General features: G+C 43.3%; 1 protein-coding gene across 1 annotated transcript in view; it reads right to left on the minus strand.

Moving 5' to 3' along the window:
• The window catches only part of ZBTB20 (zinc finger and BTB domain containing 20), a 416,371-nt gene that overhangs the window by 141,576 nt on the left and 250,834 nt on the right, over positions 1-23,961 (minus strand). The window contains exon 3 of the mRNA XM_090056540.1: positions 21,636-21,689. The gene's annotated coding sequence lies outside the window, so the exon portion shown is untranslated. The remainder of the gene's footprint in view (positions 1-21,635; positions 21,690-23,961) is intronic.

Genomic DNA, 23,961 nt, shown 5'->3' on the forward strand with positions numbered 1-23,961 from the left:
GAGAGAAGGTACTGGAGACATGCAAAGTTAACTAATATTGTTACTTCAGGCTAAGAAAAAGCAGGGCCTTGAACTCATTTTCTGAAAGATCAGTAGACTTTCAGGTCAATCTTAACCCCATAAAAAGGACCAAAGGATCTGATTTTGGGACTTTTGGATCCAGACTGACAGAGGCTGGAAGCATGGCAAAGCTACTGTGCCTAGGTCATGCCAGATTGAGCAGTAGTTTGTAATCCTCTCTCTGATGCCACTTCCTGTTCAGGGCATATCGTACCTCTGACTCTCTAGAGCAGTGTTTTCTAACCAGTGCGCCATCAAAAATGAACAGGTGTGCTGTGAATTTTGCCGTGGCAATAAGCTACAATATGTATGAGGATGGGGAATGCCTTAACAGGTGTGCCATGGAAGATTTATATTAGTATAAGTGTGCCCTGGACTGGAAAGAGCTGGGAAACACTGCTTTAGAGCAGGGGTGTGCAATTATTTTAGCTGGCGGGCCACTTTATGAGTTTTGGTGAGCTGTCAAGTGCTGCACACACAAAATCTTTCAGAAGATATCATTTGAACAAATTATACATAAGAAGCAAATTATATGGTAAAAATAGAACATCTACTATAACATATTTTAATTTTATTTGAAAAAATACTTTTTCCTGATTTATGTGTTTTTGAGTAGTGTATATAGAGGTGGTTGCATAATAGCTCAAAATAAAGTCTTACTCTTGCATACTGTGTGGGGAAGTATGAGTGTGTGGGAGGGGGGAGGGGCGCTGTCCACATTCTAGGTCCTGGGAACTGGCCAGGGGTGGAGGGAGGAAGACAGCAGGGCGCATGAGCAGCAGAGCTTGCTTGGGCGGTGTGGGTGCAGTCTGCCCATTCATCCTGTAGCTGCCCCTGGGGCAGTGGTGACTGGTGCCTCCTGAGTCGGGGGGCACAATTTGTGGGTGGGCCCGGGGGCAGGCCAAAAGCCTCATATCCACTCCTATACTTCTGCGCCGTGGCTTAGTGTCCCCCCCCACACATGCCTCCGACCCACATGGCAAAATAACTGCCCTGTTCTGAGTGGTGCTGAGTCGGGGCCAATCTCAAGGGGGCATATGCTTGCCCATGCCACCCCTACCAGTCGTCTGTGCCCTGGGGTGCTTCACATGGGGCTGAGCCCTGCCTGCTCCCACCCAGGGCAGCCTGCAATGCACTCCTTCCCATGCCCACCAATGGCCCTGGCCCTAGCCAGCATGCATGGCTTCCTGGTGTGGGTGCTCTGGGCAGCAGGTAGCGTGGGGAAGGGCAGTGGCTGTAGGGACGTGTGCCAGGCATCACACCTAGCCAGGCAGGATGGAAGCTGCAACTGGGCAGCTCCAGGCTGCCTTCCACCCACTCGGCCATCTGCAGGTAGCTGCTCATCACACCAGGAGGAAAGATTCTCAGCCAGGCCTTTGAAAAACTGGGGAGAAGTCAGAATACCAGTAAATTCAGAAACGGTGAGTGGAGTGAGGGAGGTTTTCTGAGATGGCAAAAAATCCTAAGTCCATCAAAGACAACATTTAGAGATTAAATCATTTTATGGGCCGTTTTATTGATTCAATTATGTGAACCAAGATGGATTGGTTATTCAAAGATCATACTTCAGAGCCTCCACTTGTCCCTTTAGTAGTCAGGAAGGAATTAATAACTTCAGGTACAGGTACATCATGCATTTTGCTACTACAGACATGGTTTGCACCTTCTTCTGAAGCAAAAGATGCTGGACTGGGCAGGCCGGGACAAGGGAATCCAACATACAGCAACAAATCCTACATTCCTATGAAATACTAGTGGGGACTCTGAGTGATTCACACATAGGGTTCAGCAGTGGAAGACAAGTAGTGCACATTATGGAAATGAACTGGAGGCTTAGTCAAAGGTTAATAAGTCTCTTTCCCTCCAGCAGCCATTGAAACGAATGATGCCCATTCTAACACTGGCAGAAGGAAAGACTAGATGAGGTAATAGCTCTTTGCCATCTCTAAATTCTCTGATTTGATGATTAATAGGTCACAACGTTTTGCTACTGGGGGGAAAAACATATGTACAAACACATATCCACGAGGCCATTTTCTAGTTAGAGATGCACATAGCTAGTCAATCTCAGGGTCAGAGGGTTGTTCTGTCCACCAAGACACCCTAAACCATATCTGAGTTTTTACATTTGTAAAACAAAATACTTTCCTCTCCTGAGTTCTGATTTGTCAAGTTTTAACTGGCCACAGTCTTTTCCAGCTAAGCTAGACCTGTAAGGCAAAGAATGCTGTCAAAGGTCATGCCTTTGGATTTTGAAGATGAAAAACGAATAGACCCTTAACCACAGAATGGCTTCCAGGTTCCTCTTCGCTACTAACATGTACAGCTTTTACAGTTGCTGCTTCTTATTAATCGTTGCAGGGCTGCTTGTTGCCAACCACTAGGAAACCCAGCAGCTTAAGGTGGCTGTTTCATTTGTATTTTCATTAATGCATTAATGAAAATTGGAACATCAGGGTTTGAGAATTCGCTTTAACAAGCTCCTTCTAGCACACAGAAACCCAGGTAGTTCCTCTTATTTTAGATCAGTGTTTGTACTACTCCCACTACCTCCTCTTCCAAGAACAAACAGAAATAATTTTAATATATTTGATGAATGGGGGTTGTTTGGGTAACTGCTGAACTCAGATAAAATGCACTGTAAGATGCAAACAGGCTAAGGCAAGGGATCTTAAGTAACTTGTAAAATCAAAGGGTTACACAAATAGGGTGCAGGCACATGAAACAGTTATTGTGAGGTAAGCTAGAGGTTGAAATTATAACTTATCAGCTGGTCTGTGGTAACTGTTTGTTTGTACACTCTTATCCCACAATAATTATGACTCAACATTTTTCCATTTACTGTGTGGTAAGGGTACACATGGGAAGGAGCCACAGAGAAGGTGATGCACTTGGAAGTTCACACCCTAGCTTACCTTGCAGTAATGCCCTTTATAAGTTTAGAGAAAAGGCAAAATCCAATCTGGGCAGGAGCATACGGTTTTCACAGGGTCACAGTGTAATTGTAAAGCAACCCCAATTTTCCAAGGCCCCTGCCACATATTACATGTAAGACATGATTAACCAGTTTTTCACATCTTAAGTTGTAACCTGGCCACACACTAAAAGTAATTAATGGTGTCATAAAACAAGGAATAAGCCACAAAGTTATTCTACAAAAAGTGTTTAATAATTTTGAGGCTGGTTCTTATCATGCCATTAATTGAAAATATGGCCAGGTGCGTCCCCATGGTTGGGAGCCCATATCAGCTGATGGGGCTCCCAGCTGCAGGAGTGCATGGCATGCTCCCATGGGTGGGAGCCCAGATCAGCTGACAGGGCTCCCAGCCATTGAAGCTCATGATGTGCCCCTTCAGCTGGGAGCCCTGTCAGCTGAGGGGGCTCCCAGCTATTGAAGCTTGCAGGGGGAGCCTGGGATCCCATTGCTAGTAAGGTGTGAGAGGATCTGATGCTCGATCCCACAATCACACCTACTGATATGTACACGTGGCATGGCAGGAAGTGCAATTGTGTGGATCATGCATCAGATCCCATCACATCTTTACCTACACATCTGAAAGGGGCCCAGGGAATACAGACATGCCTTGCTGTGGGCTGCTTCTAAGCCACGACTTCTCCTTCCAGTTGTTATCCTTCCCAGCGCTTGAGCTATTCAAAGAATGTTGCAAGAAGACATTTTTCCCTTCTGGGAAAGGTGTATAGCCACTCACTCAAAACAGCTGAACCTGTTTTGATCAAACTTTTAAAAACAATAAAGCGAAAGAATTTTTGTGGGTTTTTTATTTCTTTATTTTAAGAGGAGTCATCTTCAGACTGTCTGCAAAATTTCAGCTAGGAATATTTCAGGAAGTTGTTAGTGACTGAAAACCAGGAGGCTAGAATGAAAACCTTCACTAAGACTTCATCATAGTAGTTGCTGTTGTACTTGCTATGTACAGGCTGTCCTGAAAGCTTGTTGGAGTGGTGTGGCAGCAAAGAGGATGCTACAGAGGGCCTCCTGCCTCTAGCTGGCTGCACTTATGGAGATGTATTATTTAAAATGTACCAGCTCTAGTAGGCTCACAGTATGGAGGGAAGTGCTGTTGTTCCATCTGGGAGTGTATTCTTTCAAGACTGGTTTCACTTACTAAGTTTTGGTTTTTCCCCCGGGGGTGGTGGTGGAAGGGGGCTGTAGTGGGTTAGATGTTTACATTTTTGTTGGCTGTTTTATTAGTTGTATTTCTATCAGTGAATGGGAAAGCAAAGAATTTGCCAGCCTGTTACTCAGTTACCCTGAAATTGCCTTCCTGGAGCACCAAAGGTACTTAAAAATCCTTTAGCGTGGGCTTTAAAAGATGCCTCTTTCTCTAAGGAAGGATTTATCTCTGGCAGCTTAGCAAATTCAGTGATTTCTGCCCTTTTCCTCTTTTCTCCATCTAGTCATCTTAGGAGATTGTCTTCTGGGTGACCAATAACAAAAAATCTAAAAGGGGCCTCAGGATCACAAACTAATGAGTTTGGATTAAAAAAGAACCCCTGTGGAACAGATCCTTTTGGTATCTGGGAAACACAGATACAGTACAGTGAGGGTGTTACAGGTAGTAACATGGCTTAGCATTTAAAGTACGTTTATTTTAGGGATATGAAAGCATGTAAATGTTATGAGGCAAAATGTTATAATCAGATGATTCTTTGCAAAGATGAGCAAGTGAAGTGCTGGGGAAGAGCCAAGGCATCCTTCCCCTCCATCCTCAGGTAAGCCTTAGTTGCAATCTGTGTGCTCCACAGAGGCACATAGACTGATGCTAGCCATCTCAAATTCAAACCTAGCCATCCCATATGGGTAGATGAGAAGGGACCAAGACTATGTTCCCTCAGCATGGCTGGTAGACCTGGCTAGCCATAATGGAACAAGTCTAGGGGCAGTATAAAGGCTCTTCCTGGGTGCCAGGATGCTCAGAAAGTTGCATATCTTCTTGAGATCTGGTAACTCCCAGAACTTCCCTGCCCCCCGAGCTGGCTGCCATTTCACATTCCCCCTCGTGGGGGTAAGGAATAATTGTATAATTTAACCCTAGCAGATTAAATTCAGCATCAAGTTTGAAAGTAAAGATAAATATGGTACTGTGGGGCTTCATGTTTACAGTCTCTAGGTGACTCCTCCCAGACTCATCCAGGAATATCTTTAAGCTTAGTTAAGTAATAGTGAGATTAAATCATGTCACTAGCAAAGTTGCAGACAGTGAACTATTGTCACTGATGTATCAGTTTCACCAGTACAATGTGATCAGCTTTCAGGGGTGGAGGAGGAGATAGGGAAGGGTACATGCAGGTACAAGCAGGGGCAACATTTGAAGACAACAGGGCTGCACAATTGTAATCAGGGCATATTTGGGCACACAGAATCTCTGTTTTTTCCTGAAAAAAAAAAAGAACACGAGCTGGATTTCAGAGCCCAGGGTGAGTCTGCAAGGCTGGCAGCTAGAAACACAGCTCTTGACTTGCAGACTGAATGCGTTTGATATGGAAATAGGTGAGAAACAATAAATATGGAACTCAGCAATGCCACGTCGACAGAACTGTGCTTGAGGATTGAATTGCACTTTAAAGCTTTGGAGTAGGGAGCCAGAAGACATGAGTTCTAAACCTGGTTCTGCTGTGCTGTTCCTCTGGGGACTTTTGGCAAGTCCCAGACACTTCCCTTTGCTCTGGCTTTCCAGGTTATAAAATATGAATAATAATAATACTGTATTCATTCACATGGATGTTGCAATGCCAATTAATTACATTCTTTCATAGAGCTTTGTGATCTACAAAAGGAAGCTGGTATGTACAAATCATTATTTTATTTTTAAATTAGAACTCTCCCAAAGCCACGGATGAAGTTGAGATGAGACTTTTGTATGAAATAATCCTGATCTTCAGCTGCTTGGGTCTCTCTAAAATGGTTACCTTTCAGATAGACATTTCTCATGTCTTGCCTCAATCCAGAAGTGACATTTTTGGGAAAGTTTTGCAAAAAAACTGTTTAGCTGGTCTTGAGTCATCCAAGTATGTAAAAAACAGTTTCCAGCTGTTAAATTTTCCATGAGCTGCCTTTTTTTCTCTTAAACATGCTTGTATAATTAAAAACATGGCTTTGTTTTAAAACATCAAGCTTGACATGTACGTAGTTCTGAAGAAGCAGCAACTCTGCCATGTCTGAAAGCATTTGGTTTCAAAATAAAAAATTATTACCATTTTAAAATAGCTAAATGAGCTTTTCTTTCCTCAAAGCTGCCAACATACTTTGGGATATGATTTCTCAACTGTAGCCACTAGTGAATCTGTTAGATGGTATAAAGGGCCAAGGAAGATGTGGGATGTTAGACTTGCAGCCTGCATGGGGTGCAACACAGACCACATAGGTGGATCATTAGCAGTAACATGAGCAAGGGACAATAACTATCCCTTCCCTAACCTTCCTCCCCTCCCTCTCTCCCCCTGGGAAACTGCTCTTTAAGTGTTCAAGGTTTCATCTATGGAAGAGTTTCTAACATTTTTAAGCAAATACACCAAAATTAAATGACGACTGGTGCCTTCTGCAAATGCATACTGTAATGCCTAAATTAACAGCATAAGAATACATTGCAATTGCAACCAAAAAAAGGACCTGAAAAGAAACAGACTCATGATCAGAACAGCCCTGCTCCCGTTTAGAAACAGTGCGGTTTTGGGGGTGTTTGATCTGATCTGACAATACCAGGTTTTTGAAGCTGGAAGCACCTTTGGAATTGCCCTGGCTTTCTGACCCTGATTCTCCATTGCTGGGGATCGTTCATGCCATTGCACAATGGTGTCAATCAGAATGGTAGAACCTTCGTTTTCTTTGCACAGGTATAAATGACAACAGAAAAGTGCCTTGCAGGGGAGAACCAGCTGCTTACTACTAAATGAGTTTAGTACAGGATGTCTTGCCCAGTGGACAAATCAGCAGTTATGGTGCATAGATACCACAGAAAAGACTGGGTTTGAAAGGCTCATGTACCAAATCCAGTCAATCTAGATATCTGTCTTTTCCTGTCTGCAGTTTCAGAGCAATGTTATACAATAGATAATGCAAGGCAAACTGTGGCTGTCATGCCATGGCATGAGCTGAGTTCCTCAACTGAAATTCCTGATTGAGAAGTTCTCTCTTCAGAAGAGAGCTTCAAGAGCTTTGCGGGAAGACATCAGGTGCCAACTTCTGCAGGCCTGTGCGGAGAGGGAGTTATTCCATAGTTGCTCCCTGCCTACTTCAAAGAAAGTAGCACTGCTGGTGAACTGAGCCCCTTATACTCCTTGCCCATGCCTCCTTATACTTCTGGGGCATGATTCTTCCTTTGCACCTATGTGAAACAAGAGTACTCACTAATATCAATACCTTTACAATAGTGCATATAAGAGGAGGGCCTGGCCTGCCTGAAAACACAGGATATAATAGTTGCTGGCTGTTACATAGGGCATGATCCCATGCTTGGGTATGAGAGGCCCGTGGTGCCCTTTCTTCCCTTGAGAAGGGTTGAGGGAGTCTGACCCCATATGTACATCCATGGTTTGTCCTTCTATGTCTGTTTGATTGTATGGCTTTATTTTGCATCTTGAATAGTGCCAAATTCAGTGGAGGTGCTTAACAAATGAAAAATCTCCATAACATGATTATACAAAAAAGGGCAGATCCTGTCCATCATGCTGTCTCTCTAAGTAGTACGTCACCAGGCTCAGCACACAGTCTATGCTCCTGTTGTGAAAGACCTTATTGTAATGAATATAGCTTAAGGGGGCAGAGGTAAGGTTGCTGTGGGAACCTTAACTCTGAATTTCCTGAGTTTAGGGAGATTAAAATCTCAATCTCCACATTACATTAGCATATTTTTTGTGTGCACGTAACGTGGCCTATGTCAGGGCATTGTTTCTAAATGCAAAGGTACACTTCTGCATGAATGGGTGTCTGTTCACATTTTGGCAAACGATGAGCCAGCCTAAATTAGTTCTGATCAACAGTCTCAGATTTTGAGCCCCCCCAACATAACAGAAAGCAAGTTAAAAAAAAAGGAATGCTGAAAAGCAAACAAACAAACCCTACAGTACATTGTGTGCTCTGCTGTTCTGAGCTTTAGCATCAAGACAAAAGGAGAGTGAGACTTTGCCATTCGCTTGCTGTTAATAATCAAGAGAAGATCTGCCAGACAAGCTCTTCAAGGGCTCTGTCTGTCTGGGCCAGGTAGATGCTGCAATACACAAAGGACTTCACACGGAGAAAAAGAAAGAGTGTTCATGGACAATGATGCAGCTTTCTTAATTAAGATTTTCATTACTGATACATACATTAAGGTTTTGCAAATGCAAGTGCCTGAGCGTTCTCATGTGCAGGTAGATGTCTCTGATTCTATCTTAAGGCACTGAACACAATTTTGCAAAATCATCCTGAACATTCACCAGCCGAGGCTCAAAATCTGCTCACCTGCCCTTTGCCATGGTGACAATGACAAGTAGCAAATGAAACATTATTTCCCAGTCAAAAAAGAAATGAACCCACCTAGGTGAGTGAATGAATGGGATTTTGCAAGACTGAGCCAGAATAGGCTGAAGCTGATTCTGATCTCACTTACATCTGTTTTATGTTGATGCAACTTCTGTGGCTTCAATGGTATGCAAGGCTTTAGAACACATTTTGAAGAAAGAAATAATTAAAGAGAGGGAAGTAAATGAAAACTGGGATGAAATACAATGTAGGTTTACCAAAGGTAGATAACGCCAGACTAACCCGATAGCTTTTGCTGATAAAATAACTGAATTTCTAGACAAAGAAGTGTCATCGATCTATTCCATCAGGACTTCTGTGAAGTAGTTGATATGGTATCACATAGTACATTATTTGTTAAAATGGAGATCAGTAGAATTGTAAGGTAGGTTAGGAATTGGCTAAATTGAGGGACACAACAGGTAACACTGAAAGAGGTAGAAGTAATAGTGTGGAAAGGTACTGCTACTGGAGTTCCTCAAGAATCCATCTTCGGATGGGTCTTACATACTATTTTAATTAATCAGCATGGCACAAAAGATAGGTGCATGCTAATGAAAGCTGCTGACGGCACAAAGTTGGGAGGCTTCATCAACCCTGAGGAAGAGCAGACTATCACACAGAAAGAACTGGGTGACCTTGAGAAATAAAGTAATATAAATGGGATAAATCTAATAGTACAACTGCAAGGTTGTGCACTTAAGGGCTAATAAGAATTTCTCCTACAAAATGGGATCACATCAGCTGGAAACAACACAGAAAGAGAAAGATCCCTCTCTTTCTGGGATCAATCATAACGTGAAAATGAGCCACCAAATGACACCACTGTGAACAAGGCAAACATAGTCCTAAAATGCATCAGATGAGGCATTTTCAATAGAGACAGGGAGGCACTGTTATAGACATGCATGTTAAAGGGAAGATGAGTTCACACTGAAATAGGTACAAAGATGGGTTTCCAGGATGATCATAAGAGTGGGAAGGTTATCTGACAAAATGAGGCTAAACAGCTTGACAAAATGAGGCTAAACAGCTATCAAAATGCTATGAGACTGGATATGACCGTGGAGCCTGAGACTGAATATGACTGTTGTCTGTGACTACAACAGGGGGTAAACACCAACGTGGGCAAGCACTAAGTTTAACTAAAGAACAATGTTAGCATGAGAAATACTGGGCAGGAATGCCTGTATGTTGGACAGCAGAAGGTTTTCACTTACTACAGGAGTAATGTTCTGGAACCGCCATACCAGAGGAGTAATGGGAGCAAAAATCCTAAAGAATTTTAGGATGGAGCTTAAGAAAGTCATGAAAGCATGAAAAGAATTAAAGATGGAGTTGGCTGTGAGAGCACCCAGTTGGACACAATGGCCCAGGATGTCCCTTCTACTCTTTTGTATTTATCTGTGAAAAAAGCCAGTAGCTCAGTGGCTAGGGTACCACTCACCTGGGATTTAGACTCAAATTCAAGTTCCCGTTCTGCTAATTCAGCTGCGTCCTAAAAACCAAGCTGTACTGGGTCTCTTTTGTTAGAAAGTCCATTCAGACTTGAGAACACCTCCTGGTGAAGATTTCACCAAAACTTACGTTTCCATTAAAAGTTTGCATTTTGATTAATCTGTGTTTTTTGACAAATAATACCACTTTGCTGAAAAATTTCATACCACATCTGTCTGTGAGTTGGTTTACATTTTTGAGGTGAGAACAAACCCAAAGGAGGAGGAATATAAAGGAGAGAAAAGTAGCAGTTTACATGCAACTCATAAAAAGTTTAATCAGATTTTACAAATTGCTACGCAAGTGTCCAGCCCTCAGGAAATATTCACCCAACAGGTGTATTCTTACGGTGTAATGCTTTCATATTATTGTAAAGACTAAATGCACCGTACTTCAATCTTCTGTAAGTTGGTAAGGGAGAATTCCTCTGGGAAGCGCAGGGAACGTTCCATCTCTCAGTAGTTTGCTCATGTAGTTGAATTAAACATTTTGATAAAAAAACCCGGCTCCTAGCTCATTTTTGTTTTTTTAAAACACGATTATTCCCAATACAGGAAGCATATCCTGCTATGAAACTGAGAAGCAAAGCCCCCATTCTCCTGCCTGGGCACTGGATCTTCAAGAGGGTTAGACAGAGGGGGGGAAATATTTTATCAGAAAGGGCAGAACTTGGGATAAGATAATGCTCTACCCCATCTCTGAAAATGTTTCCTGCTTGCACCAGCACTTTCAGCCTCAACAGTCTCACATGTTGTGTGAGTTTGTTCAACAGGGCAAACTCAGCTGCATCAGAATTACATTGCAATGCTGCATTGGCAGTCTGCACACAGCATGCTGACATTGTGTCAAAATGAAAACATAACCCTGCCATGGGGGTAAGGTGAAGACAAATGTCATAGCACAATATATCAATGTGATATTCATTTGCAGGGTCTGAATGCAATTATCTGCCAGTATAATTTCAACAAGTTGAGAAAATTCAGTATAGGTGACAATCTTGTAGAGAAAGACAGTCTAAGTATACAAGCAATTTTGTGACAAAAAATTGTAAAGCTTTACACTCAGCACCAGTAGAAGAAAAGTGGCATTGTCTGTCCTGCGGCAAAGTTTAATTCTTTAGTATCCTCTGCTAAATAGACATTACATACATTATCACAAGGATGTTTATGGAAAGAAGTTTGCACTCAACAAAGGAAAGAAAATACTTTTTGAGAGGAAACTAAAAATGCTTTGTGAAAAAATGACTCTTTGCTGTTGTTTATAAACAAACATCACTGTCCTCCTGCAACCTTCGGTTCATGTTTGCAGAGCATATTGAACCAAACATGTTAATTGTAGTCTATTTTATCTACAGGTAGATTTAAAGTAAAACCTCAGAGTCAACCACTCGCAACGATTTTTATGTATAAAGGGAAAGGAGGAGATGGTATTTGATTCTAATTCAGATCCAAATTTTGCAGATAAATCCTAACTTCATAATTGGTTCAAACAGAACCATGGACATAAACACACCTGTACGGCATGGTGTTTGAAATCATGACCCTGACACCAATTTCATGGTGCTGGCCCACTCTAACATGGGAGGCTTTCCTGTCTCAGAAATATCAAGCTGTTTACCATGGTGTATTGATGAGGCTGATACCATAAAGGATAAGACTCACCCTGCTGAGACAGGTCAAAATCAGGCTTATATGTTTCTGTGGGTGCCACATGAAAAATAATACTTAAAGGGTTGTGCTCAAAGTGATGGTTTGGTGCCCACTTGAATGAAAAGTTTTGTCTGGCTTTTTCATCAACAACATCAGCAAGAAAAAACACAAAAAAGTTGGATGAAAAAGGAAGTGAAAAGAAAGAGATGAGGAAGAAAACATTACATCTTGGGGACCTTTCATCTCTAAGAGTTCCCTGTTCCCAGCCACAAAATAAAGCAGCTGTCATGATGTGTGGTTTGCAGACAGATCAACACTGACACGCGTACAGCTGTGCACATATGTTAAATAGCACATAGGCAGCCATATGGCAGATGGATTTTTTTTTAAGCAAAAGGGGTACAAGGGAAAAGGAGACTGCTGAAAGACTCCTAGGAACTCATCTGCAAACCTGTTGCCCTATATAAAGAGTATCCAGAGGGAATCCAGAGGCGTAGTCTGGCATGCAGGTTCCTAACTGGGTATTTGTATACAAGTGCCAGGGTAGGTACTGAAACAAAGAAGTTAGCTCTTTTCTGAAGGTGCCTATATTTGCAAAGTGGGCTTTTCAATGGTAGCCAGCATGTAGTGTTACTTGTCTTTGCATCCTCCATTTAGCTTTGTCTCTGAAGTACAAATTATACGGAGGTAGTTATATAATATGAAAGTTAGAACAGGCCACACCAAGCAGTTTTGCTGGTCTGCAAAAATGTCAACAGCATTAACAATGTACTTATATCTGAACACACAGGTAGAGAAGAGCACCATGACTGCTGGATAATGAACTGCAACAGCAAAATCACAATGCAGAGAGCTACCTTGCAGTCAGATCATTTTATCAGCTCTAACAAACTTGGCTGACTTTATACGTGGATGAAAGTTTCAAGATGTGTTTCCAGTGATTCAGCCATTGACCCCTTTTTCTACTTGAATCTGGCAATGAATACACCAACCTCATGTACAACAGAAACTGGGCAACTGGACTTTCCCTTTCCTCACCTCTATTTTTGACTTTCCTTCCTAAATCCCTTACATCTTCCCTTGAATTTTCCAGATTCATCTAGACTTTGCAGAAGTGACCTGTTTAACTCACAAACTCAAACACCTTCAAATAGGTTATATCATATTAATTAGATAGGAGAAAACAATCAAATTGCCTCAGCTGATCACAATGGAATGGCTCCTCATATAGCTCCATATATCCTTATGTTTCTACTACGTGGAGCAGTGACTGGGGGTCAGTTTTCAGCAGACACTGTAATTAGAGCCGCTGTGATTGATACCCCATCGCCCCACCCTGGAGTAAAGGTGCCCTTTACCAGGTTTTGGGCTCTGTAGCTCAGAGGACTTCTAGAATCTAGCCACATATAAAAAGGTGCCCATCACTATTCATACCCAGACAGCAGCTTCCTAGTTCAACTTTGCCATTACCATTTGCTAAACCATTTGAAAAATTCACACTTCAGCTAATGATACCCCAACCCCTGCAGAACATATTGGTTCTCTCTCTTTTTTTTTTTGTAGTGGATTTCTTCTAGTTTTCTGATTCCTTTTTCAGAATCTATTCTTACTACTTCGTAGCAGGTCAAAAATCAAGAAAGGAATCTGATTTTTTTTCACAGCATCATTTTTTTTTATGTGACCCTGTTGTTGGTTATGTCTTTTTGCTTCAGAATTCAATATAGGTTATGCCTCTTGTGTTTAAGGCCCTTCATCCTAGAGTGCTTCCTTAGTTATATGAATTGATTTCTATATACACACCAGTATAGAATTTCTCCTCTGTGTCTAATTTGTAGCTCATCTCACTAGTGCTTCCATTTGCAAATGCCAAGTATGGGCCATTGCCCATATTTTTACCTCTTTAGAGCATTCTCTTCCTTCAAGAGCTATGCATAATTGGGAAAAGCACTCTTCATTTTCCATCCCAAAACACTGTGTAGCATTGCCACTTCCTTTAAGTATGTACGGTATTTCACTTGCATATAGCCAAATTTCAGACATGGATGAAGTGGTTCATATGGCTAATTTGTACCTTGGCTTATTAATTAAAATAGGATACTTCAGGATGATACAAGAAATGCAAGATTTATGATATAGCCTTTTGGTCATACAAATGTTCATTAGGTGATATGTGGCAAAGTTTGGTCTCGACAATCCTGTTCTTTTCTGAAATAATAGAAAAATTCCTAAAATATACAATTTTTCATAAAGCTCCAAAACAAAAAATGATGTTTCATCATAGCGGGGCTGGAGTACTCAAGGAGCTGGCAAGCGTCATAGCCCAGCCCCTGGCACGGATCTTTGAAAACTCCTGGCGCTCTGGTGTAGTGCCTGAAGACTGGAAGAAGGCCAATGTGGTACCGATCTTCAAAAAAGGGAGGAGAGTGGATCCGGCTAACTACAGGCCCATTAGCCTGACTTCTATCCTGGGGAAGATCTTAGAAAAGTTTATTAAGGAGACCATCCTTGATGGACTGGCCCAGGCTAACATCCTAAGGGACAGCCAGCATGGGTTTGTTGCCGGTAGGTCTTGTTTGACCAATCTCATTTCCTTCTATGACCAGGTGACCTATCACCTGGACGAGGGAGATGAGATTGATGTTGTATATCTTGACTTCAAAAAAGCTTTTGATCTGGTATCCCATGATCACCTCTTGGCCAAACTGGCCAGTTGTGGCCTTGGCTCCACCACGATCCGCTGGCTGGGAAATTGGCTTCGTGGTTGGACCCAGAGGGTTGTAATTGATGGCAGTCATTCATCGTGGTGCCCTGTGACCAGTGGGGTCCCTCAAGGCTCTGTCCTGGGACCCATACTGTTCAACATCTTCATTAATGATGTGGACATTGGAGTCAGGAGTGGACTGGCCAAGTTCGCAGATCACACCAAACTTTGGGGCAAAGCATCGACGCCAGAAGATAGGCGGGCGATCCAGGCTGACCTGGACAAGCTCAGCAAATGGGCGGACGAGAACCTGATGGTGTTTAACACCGAAAAATGCAAGGTTCTCCACCTCGGGAGGAAAAACCTGCAGCATCCTTATAGGCTTGGCAGTGCTACGTTGGATAGCACTACAGAAGAAAGAGACTTGGGGGTCATCATTGACCACAAGATGAACATGAGCCTGCAATGCGATGCTGCGGCTAGTAAAGCGACCAAAACGCTGGCTTTCATCCATAGATGCTTCTCGAGCAAATCCTGGGACGTCATTCTCCCCTTGTACTCGGCCTTGGTGAGGCCGCAGCTGGAGTACTGCGTCCAGTTTTGGGCTCCACAATTCAAAAAGCATGTGGAGAAGCTTGAGAGAGTCCAGAGGAGAGCCACGCGCATGATCAGAGGTCAGGAAAACAGATCTTACGATGATAGGCTGAGAGACATGGGACTCTTTAGCCTGGAAAAGCACAGGCTCAGGGGTGATCTGATGGCCACCTATAAGTTTATCAGGGGTGACCACCAGGATCTGGGGGAACGTCTGTTCACCAGAGTGCCCCAAGGGATGACGAGGTCGAACGGTCACAAACTCCTGCAAAACCGCTTCAGGCTGGACATAAGGAAGAATTTCTTTACTGTCTGAGCCCCCAAGGTCTGGAACAGTCTGCCAGTGGAGGTGGTTCAAGGAACACCTTCAAGAGTAGATTGGATGCTTTCTTGCTGGGATCCTATGACCCCAGCTGACTTCCTGCCCTTTGGGCAGGGGGCTGGACTCAATGATCTCCCGAGGTCCCTTCCAGCCCTGATGTCTATGAAATCTATGAAAATCTCACGAGGTCCCTTCTAGCTCTAAACTACTGTGAATCACAGACTTGGTATTATGACTGTTAGCTGCTGCTACTACCTCATTCGGCCTATCTGTTGTTTTGTGTATTTGCTAAAAGTTATCCTCTGTCACAAAAAATATACTAGTGTGCATGGGAGCTGGATGGGACAAAAGATAAGATGAAAGGCTACAGTGGCCATTTCTACAGAACTTTTTTTTCTGGGAACATTTGCAGTTTATCACAATATCTGGGGAAAAAATGGTGTCAGTTCCACCCTTAAGAGGTAAATCAAGCAATGTTGCCCAATGTATATATTTGAAGTATAGTCTGTGGAGTCTAATGGCATCTTAGAAAATGTTTATTTATCAATGTGGTCTCAGAAGTGTCTAATTTACTTTTAAATGCCTAGAGCAAAGAAGAGGTACAGATACCATGAGAACAGCTACCCTGAGGCATGTACCTTATTGGACCTATAGAGCATTGATTACCTTGATGTCTAAGCAGACTACTTTCTTTACCCTATAGTCTTGCCAGCACAAGCTAAACAGCCCTGAACTAAGTCAGTAGTTCTATAGAGGTAGCATTTTTGTAGGAGACACTCTTCCTTCTGAGTCAGTGCTCAGTGATGTTAGAGTGCTAAGAATGTGATAATTCACTGATGGACAATTTCCAGTAGTGTGGACTATACATACAGATACTGGCAACTACTTACCGTTGTCTGATACAATAAATATTGGTGCTCAGAAACTAGCAACTGGCAGACTGGAACAGTGCCAGTTGTCTTTTAACACACGAATCACTGACCACCCGAATGACGGTTCTCATAACAGTGATGGGATTAATAGCATGTCCCTCCGCTTCATTTACGTTATCATCATTTTACCAGACATGGTTTCATGAATGTATGTGGAATACATGGATTTATTAGAAGCAGCAGGTCCAAAATGATCCAAAAGTCAGTTTCTATGCAGGATCACTGTTGTGAGAACCTTAGGTGAAAATAAGAGAGGCAATGCTCAGTAGAACCTATCTGTACTTGTTTTTGAGAAAATGGGCTGAAAATTCCAATAGACAAGTCATGTGCTATGGCAATTCTCACATCCAGGTCACTAATTTAATTCCATTTTTGGTTGACAGTGACTGAAAGTTATCATCTGATGACTATTCGGAAGCTCAAGGATAGAGGGGTCTGAATGAAATTTCTGGTTGTTGGTGTTCACAGCCCCAGTACAATGACAGGCACCACCACCACCAAACCAAAAACCCATCACTACTGTAGATACTATGTGACACCACTATTGAGAGACTCAGCGGAGAGGCTCAAAAGCTAAACAGACAAGATCGAATTATCATTCTCAGTAAGTGGATGGTTTCAGTGTCCATGTAGTAATTTCAAGACAAATGCAAACTCGTACTGCAAATATGATTTGAAGAATCTTGTAACATGTGACTTGTGACAATGTACTTAGGGCACAAGATATACTTGATTCCTATAAGCTACTCTAGAGATGCAGATGGAGCAGAGATAAGATGTAATTCTCCTGCTACATCGAGGGAAAGGGCATTCCTACAGCCTTCACCCTATTTCCAACACTGGAGACTGAATGGCCCTTATGTAGCCTGTTTTAGGCAAGTACCAAATCCAGTCATATTGAAGGAGGGCTGTAGTTCAGCATTGTGAAAAAGTGGGGGAGCAGAACCACAAACCTGTTAGATCAATCACTTCCTAGAGCTGTTAGAACCTCAGAGGGCATTTCTTTGGGCTTGACCTATCCTGCATAGCTTTGAAATGCATTCCACTAAAATGCATTCATGAACCTGAGTCTCAAAAAGAAGCTCAGTCAGTGCCAGTTACATTTGACTTTTCTTCCAAACCATAAAAAGACTGCATATTTCAAGTGATTTCAATAAAATCACAAACTGCCTCCTCTCGGTTTACTCTAAATTAGGGTTGGATTGACTCAAGAGTACTATGAATCTCAGCACACCTTCCAATATAAATAGCTTAAGAGCTGAATTTGTAACAAAACTTGAAGCTTGAAATATTTTATTGTGAACATTTCTCAAAAACCTGCTCCTCCCTTATAGGCTTGTAATAGGTTTGGAAGGCAGAAACAATGAAGTGCAAGATCCTCTAGATGAGTGTGAACTAAGACAAAAATGGTCACAAAGGAAATGGAGGATGGAAAGAGTCCTGGGCATGTGATGGAGGAGGCAAGCAAAGGCTACAGGGAAATAGGAGAATAGGGAATCATACAGGATGGAGGGTGGGAGTCTCTGGCATTGAGGGAGAGGGAAATAGGTCTATCATTTTGGACAGTCAAAGAGATGCTTGATGGTAACCACTGACACCTTCCATTGTAGCACCACCTCATCTCAGCTTTGGTGATCCCAGGATTTAAAATGTTGTCCTCCCCGAATGAAGAAGCAGCAATTTAACACATAGCAAAGTAGACAAATAAATATTACCATAGGTCCCTGAAATAAAGGGGAATGAGAGGCTGGTCCACAGGCAACTTGTGTGGGAGACATGGAGGAATGCTGTGCATCCCTGACTTCTGGACATGTGTAACAAGCTCTGCTTATGAAAGCAATGAGGTGTATGACTTTCTAGAGTTACAGAATAAGATATGCCCTGAGAAGGGAAGTGACTTGCTCCAGGTCACATGCCAAGTCACTGGTAGAATGGCATTTGATGTCAGGGTGTCCCAATATCTAATAGGGCTATGAGAAACTTCGGGTGCTAATTCAATTCGGAGGAGATTCAGGTCGATTTGGTGGCCGAATCTCAAAATACGAATTAAATCAGGGGACCAATAAAAAGGTTCCAAAAGACTAGAAGCTCTCTGAATCTTCAGAAAAGATTCGGAGAGCTTTGGTGATTCGGGCAGTCCCCAGTGGCTGCAGCAGGGAGCTGCACCCAGACTCCATGCTGTAAGTAGGGGGCAGGGTACGGGAGGCTGGAGGAGGGGGAAGAGGACCATTGGGGGTACCCCTGCCAGGCCCCATCCCCTGCCTGCTCCCTCAGTCCCCCCAAACCCCGTCTGCTCACCGAGCCCCCCCATGGGTGCCCTGCCCCCCCAGCCCCCGGTGCTTTAAAAAAAAAGCCCTCACTCACAAGGTGCTGCCAGGCAGGGGGGCGATCCCCACTGCCCCCCCCACTACCCCATACTGCGTGGGGGGCTCTGCATGAGCTCCCTGACTCCCCACCAGCTTTTCCAGCCACCCCACGGCTGTCCCATCCACCCCAGCTCCAGCCCTTTAAGAAAAGAAACCTCTGAAAAAAACCTTGAACTCACTGGCTTCTGCAGCAGCCTCAGGACTTTGGGGAGCTTGGGGAAGATCCCCCCATATGGTGTGGGGCAATGGAGGGCAGCAGGGATTGGCCCCAGCCAGCCAGGAACCAGTGAGTTTGGGCTTTTTTTTTTCCTTAAAGGGCCGGAGCTGGAATGGGCGGGGCACCCGTGGTGGGGCTGGGGGAGCAAGGGGGCATGGGGGACTCGTGAAGAGCAGTGTGGGGTAGTGGGGGGCACCAGGGATTGCCTCCCCCCCACCGCATCTGCTGAGTCGGGGCTTTTTTTAAAGTGCTGGGAGCTGGGGCTAGTGAGGCAGCCATTGCCGGGCTGGGAGAGCAGGCAGGGGATGTGCCTGTGTGATTCATGATTCGGAGATTCACCAGCAGCCAAATCTCCAAATCAGATTCAGGCAAATTGATTTGGGACAGTGACTCAAATCACTGAATTGAATCGCCGTCCCCTGAATCGGCCAAATCCAAAGCAAATACTAGCCACTTTGCACAGGCCTAATATCTAATATAGTGTTTGTTGCCCCTGGCTCAACTGCCTCTCCCTGCTGCTGCATACTACATAGATATTTCATACCCCAGAACCAAAACAATGTTAAAATGGCTGATAATCTAAATGCAATATGACATATAGTCCCCACTATAGTTGTTGATGCAGAAAGGGTTAACACAGGTGCATACATTTCCAGCCCTTGAGCATCATTAACATTTTGTATCAATACTGCAAAGTTCTGTGGTGAGAATAATAGGATTGGTCCGTGGCTGCTCTGAACTGCCCTTGCTGGATAAATACATAATACATGATGGCAAAGGTCTGGTAGGGACTTTAATCAATTCCCTTTCTCAGGAATATAAATGTTACATCAGATGTAAGCCATGTTACCTGCCCTGGGGGCCTCTAGTCCCTTTGCTGCATAGGCCTGACATGGGCACTAACATGAAAGAGAGCTAGGCCTGTACATGGTAGACTCTTACCAGTTTGTAGGAGTGGAGTAATTATAGGCTGAGGACATCTTATGACAAAAGAAAAATGGAAAAGAAAAGAAATATGGGGATATGGTCAGCTTGATGGATTGCCTCAAATACCTCTGCATGCAAGCTGGCAATGCCACGCCACCTTGGACAGTAATTGCATCATATCTCAGGCTCTGCTTTCTTCCCCATGGGGAAGGAAAAGAAGGTGCTATTTTTCCTACAGCCACCTAACAAAATAAGAGTCGACATTAAAACTGAGAGTCATGTATTCTCCCCCCACTCCACTTCCTGATATCAACCAGACAAAGCTTTTTGAGGGGCAAGGATGTTTCTGCATGTGCCTGAAGAAATTAAGAATTCCTGCTCATTCTACTATGTAAAAATATTCAGAATCAAACAAAAAACAACTTGTGAATAAACTGGCAAAGATAAAGTCTTTCACTAATTTAAAAAAGGACTACTCTTCTTGTGGCATGTTTCAGGAAGCTCTTTTACAGTCATTTCTTTTACCACTGAACAAGGTATTGGATGTGGATTTACAAGGCTTGATCTACATACAATATTTCTCCTGGGAGAACTCCAGTTCTACTGGCAAAATCTTGACTGTGTTTAACTTCATAACTCCTCTGGGGTGGGAGAATCCCCCCTCTCCTGATTATCTGTCAGCAGAGTTACACTGTCTATGCTGAGTAGAGTGACTTCTGCTGCCCTGTACACATGCCTGATTCTCCCATATCTTTTGTTAGCTTTAGTGGCCCCTTCATCAGTGGCTGCTTCTCAGAGTGCGTGCCATGCTCTGGGTGTGCAGCTACTGTAGTGGAGCTGTGTGACACACCAGAAGCACACGTCTATCCCTGTGCTCTGACAGCTTGGACATAGTAGCTGGGACCTCCGCCAGTTGAACAGGTAAGCATGGACAAGGCCCTAGATTAACATGAAGAACACCCCAAGACTAGGGATGTTTGGATCTGGAATTTTAGGTCCTAATTTTCAGGTGCCCAATAACTTGGAATTTCCACTTTAAGACATTATGGACCTCATAAGCAGGTGTAATTTGATGAAATCACCAGAAACTGGATCATCTCAATATTTCTGAAAATCTGTTCTGTGGGGTCTCAAAAGTTGGGCATCCAAAACCAAGGGGCACAAAATGTTAGCGGACACTTTAGAAAATGTTTGCTTTAGTTCTAGCCCATCTCAAATGATCTATTAGTACTGCAATGCATCGGCAGTGCTAAGCTTCCTTGCAATAAAAACTCCTATTATTTTAGAGACTCCATTGATTTTACACAATCAATGTGTGTTATGAAACAGGAGGAACATGTAAACTTTTTTAAATTAAAAAAAACCCAACTTACTAGAAACTTGGCAAAATGAAGAAAAAGGCATGAAAATTCTACTTTCTTTCTGATCTAGATGTTAAGAAACAAGTCCAGGTTTTCTATACCTGCGGCAGTCCTACACTGTGTTTTGTGCTGACCAAGAGCTCGAAAGCCATATCACCCACTAGGGCAGGCTGTACCCATACCTTACAGGAATGTTCCAGCCACTGCTCCCCTGACTTCATCCAGAAATACACACATTCATTCTGCAGGTGTTTCCAATTCTTCCCATCACACCACAGCACTGGATTATTCTGAGACCCACAGACTGATGCTGCCCAGAAGCCTGGGCAGACAGCTGGGTTAGAAGACTAATATATGCTTATAAGGGAGCATGACAGCCAGAGGGACCCATAAAACACTTCACAGGGGGGCTCCAGCTCTCCTTGAATGAACTCCAAATAAAATACATGAATCATGTCATGGAGAGGTCTAAAATGCCCAGTACTTACGTGAGAGACTGGAGAGGTACCTTCAGGAGAAGACCGCAAATTGATCTCAAGGATCTGAAAAGGAGTAAAGAGAAAAAACAACATGAAGAAATAAAGCAGCTACAAGTGAGCCAAATGATATCAAGTTAAAAAGAAGGGACAGTGATTCCTATAGGAAAGAAAAGATTTTTCACTTTATGGACCTTGCAAGTTCCCAAATTACCTGAAAGAAGGTACTGGATATCTCAGAGAACTGGAAATGGGAAAAGGAGCCTTTTTGCCTACGATGTCAGTTTGAATCCAACCCAAGCTGGCAGAGACTAAATGATGTTACCATTTAGTGCTGTTCAGTTTCTTATGTGACATAAGTTGCAGTCTCTGTGGAAAGGTGTCCTTGTTACAAAACCTACCACTGTAATCAGCACTAACTGGCCTCCTGGTTAGTGTTCTTGACAGAAAGGCTAAGGATTAAATTGGCCAAAGAAAGATGACTTCCTGTCTTGGATGCAGATGTAGTTCTTTCAGGTTCCAGCCATGCTCCCGGGGACTTGGTGGGAAGGAAGTTTGTTCTTGAGCTGCTAGGTCTGTCACTAAACTGTGGCATGCAAGTCCCTTCTTTAAGATCAGAATCTTTGGGCTCTAGGACTGACTTGTTATGTATATATTCAGGGGAAAGAGTGACCACTGCTTCTAAGGAGACCATCTGGAAAAACTATAGCCTCCTGGTAGTTGAATGCTTTAGCTGTCAAGAGACACTGTGTATAAAGGCATCATTTTGACACTGTAATGTCCAGTCTTTTTCACAGCAGAGGTACAGGAAATAAAGAAGTACTCCTGAGAAGGTTACCAAGCATGCTAATAACTACTAATGAGTAACTGTATAGATGACATGTCCCTACTGTAGCGCACTACCTTATGGAAACTGTAGTTTGGAAGACTAATGTACCCATTTTCTCATCATCTCTTTCCTTTAAATGGAAGGTCTGCAGAGCAGAGAAGTCAAATGAATTTTAAATTTAAATTAATGGTGCCATGTAAAGGAAGAAGAGGTCTTTGGAAAGAGATCTTTCTGCTGTCAGCAGAAGTAGCAATGTTTATTTTTAGCAATTATTAGTCAACAAAGGATTTTACAGAACTGGATGGTCTACTATTACAGAGCCATGTCCTGAGACATTGTTCCAAGGAGATCTTTACTCCTGTATTCCTGAATGTATTTCAAGCTCTGTAGTCAGGAATAAGAAGCATGACAGGGATGAAAATGGGGTGAAAGGCTGGTGTTAAGAGGGAAGATGGAGAAGTAAGGTGTGTAGCAAATTGTGGGCCTAGGAGACTAGAATAAGAATGGGTCTGAATGTGTGGAAGTATGCACGCACATATTTGAGCATGTGGCCAAAAAGGCAGGTAACTGAGAAAGTGAAAAGGAATAGGCACAGAGAATTCCAGGAAACAAAACATTCAGAAAAACGATGGACCAGCCAACAAGCTGTAGACAACTTCTGCAGGGTCAGCTACCCAAGGAAATGCTACAGGAGGCCTTATTTAGCAGGATTCTCCTCTGTATGCACGAGAGATGCCAACCACTGTCACATGTAAGAAGAACTTGGCGATAACAGACAGCAGACAGAAAGGCTGAAGAACCCCAGATTCACAAACCAGCTAGGGGTATGTGACTCTCAGGGCTTCTGTCACTTTTAAAGACTTGTAATTGTCAAGAGCTTTAATAGTAAAGTATCTCTGGGTAAGCAACTCTTTGGCTATGCCTGTGTTTCTTGCTTTGCAACCAAGCTGTCCCTCAAGGGTTTAAAGGAAAAGCCCAGGGGGCCTCCAGTCTAGGGGAAGTTGTGAGAGTATATGTGTGTATGTTCATGCCTTGGAAGGTTGGCAGGTGTGAGACACTGGTTTTAGAGTCTATGGCAACTGGTTAGTAGCACACCACTTCCAAAGGGAAGGGTCTTGGACAAGAAGCAAGAGCTGAGAACGTGCCCCAGTGCCCCAAAGCTAGAAACAGACTATAGACTCTTCCCAGACCCAGATGACTTGGAAGTAAAGAAGACCCAGCAGCTCAGTCTACTTGCAACACACAAGTGAACTTGGGGTAGTGGGTCAGGCTGCGACAAGCACTTCATTAGGATGGTTTGCAGGGCCCTTAAAAATCTAATCAATAGGTCCAGCCTGTCCAGTACCCTCCATTTTATAAGGCTCCCCTTTCCAGGCCAGTTCCACATCTCAGCCCTCCCACATCCCCTGCAACTTGTTCCAGGATGCTTGGTTCACACCTCTCAGCATAATCTATCCCCCCCGCCCACTTTTATCCCAGCTTCCCTCTTTGCTGTGCCCTTGCGATGCA

The sequence above is a fragment of the Crocodylus siamensis genome, chromosome 1, assembly GCF_052110815.1.
Source record: "Crocodylus siamensis isolate JL-2025a chromosome 1, ASM5211081v1, whole genome shotgun sequence".
NCBI classification, from domain to species: domain Eukaryota; kingdom Metazoa; phylum Chordata; order Crocodylia; family Crocodylidae; genus Crocodylus; species Crocodylus siamensis.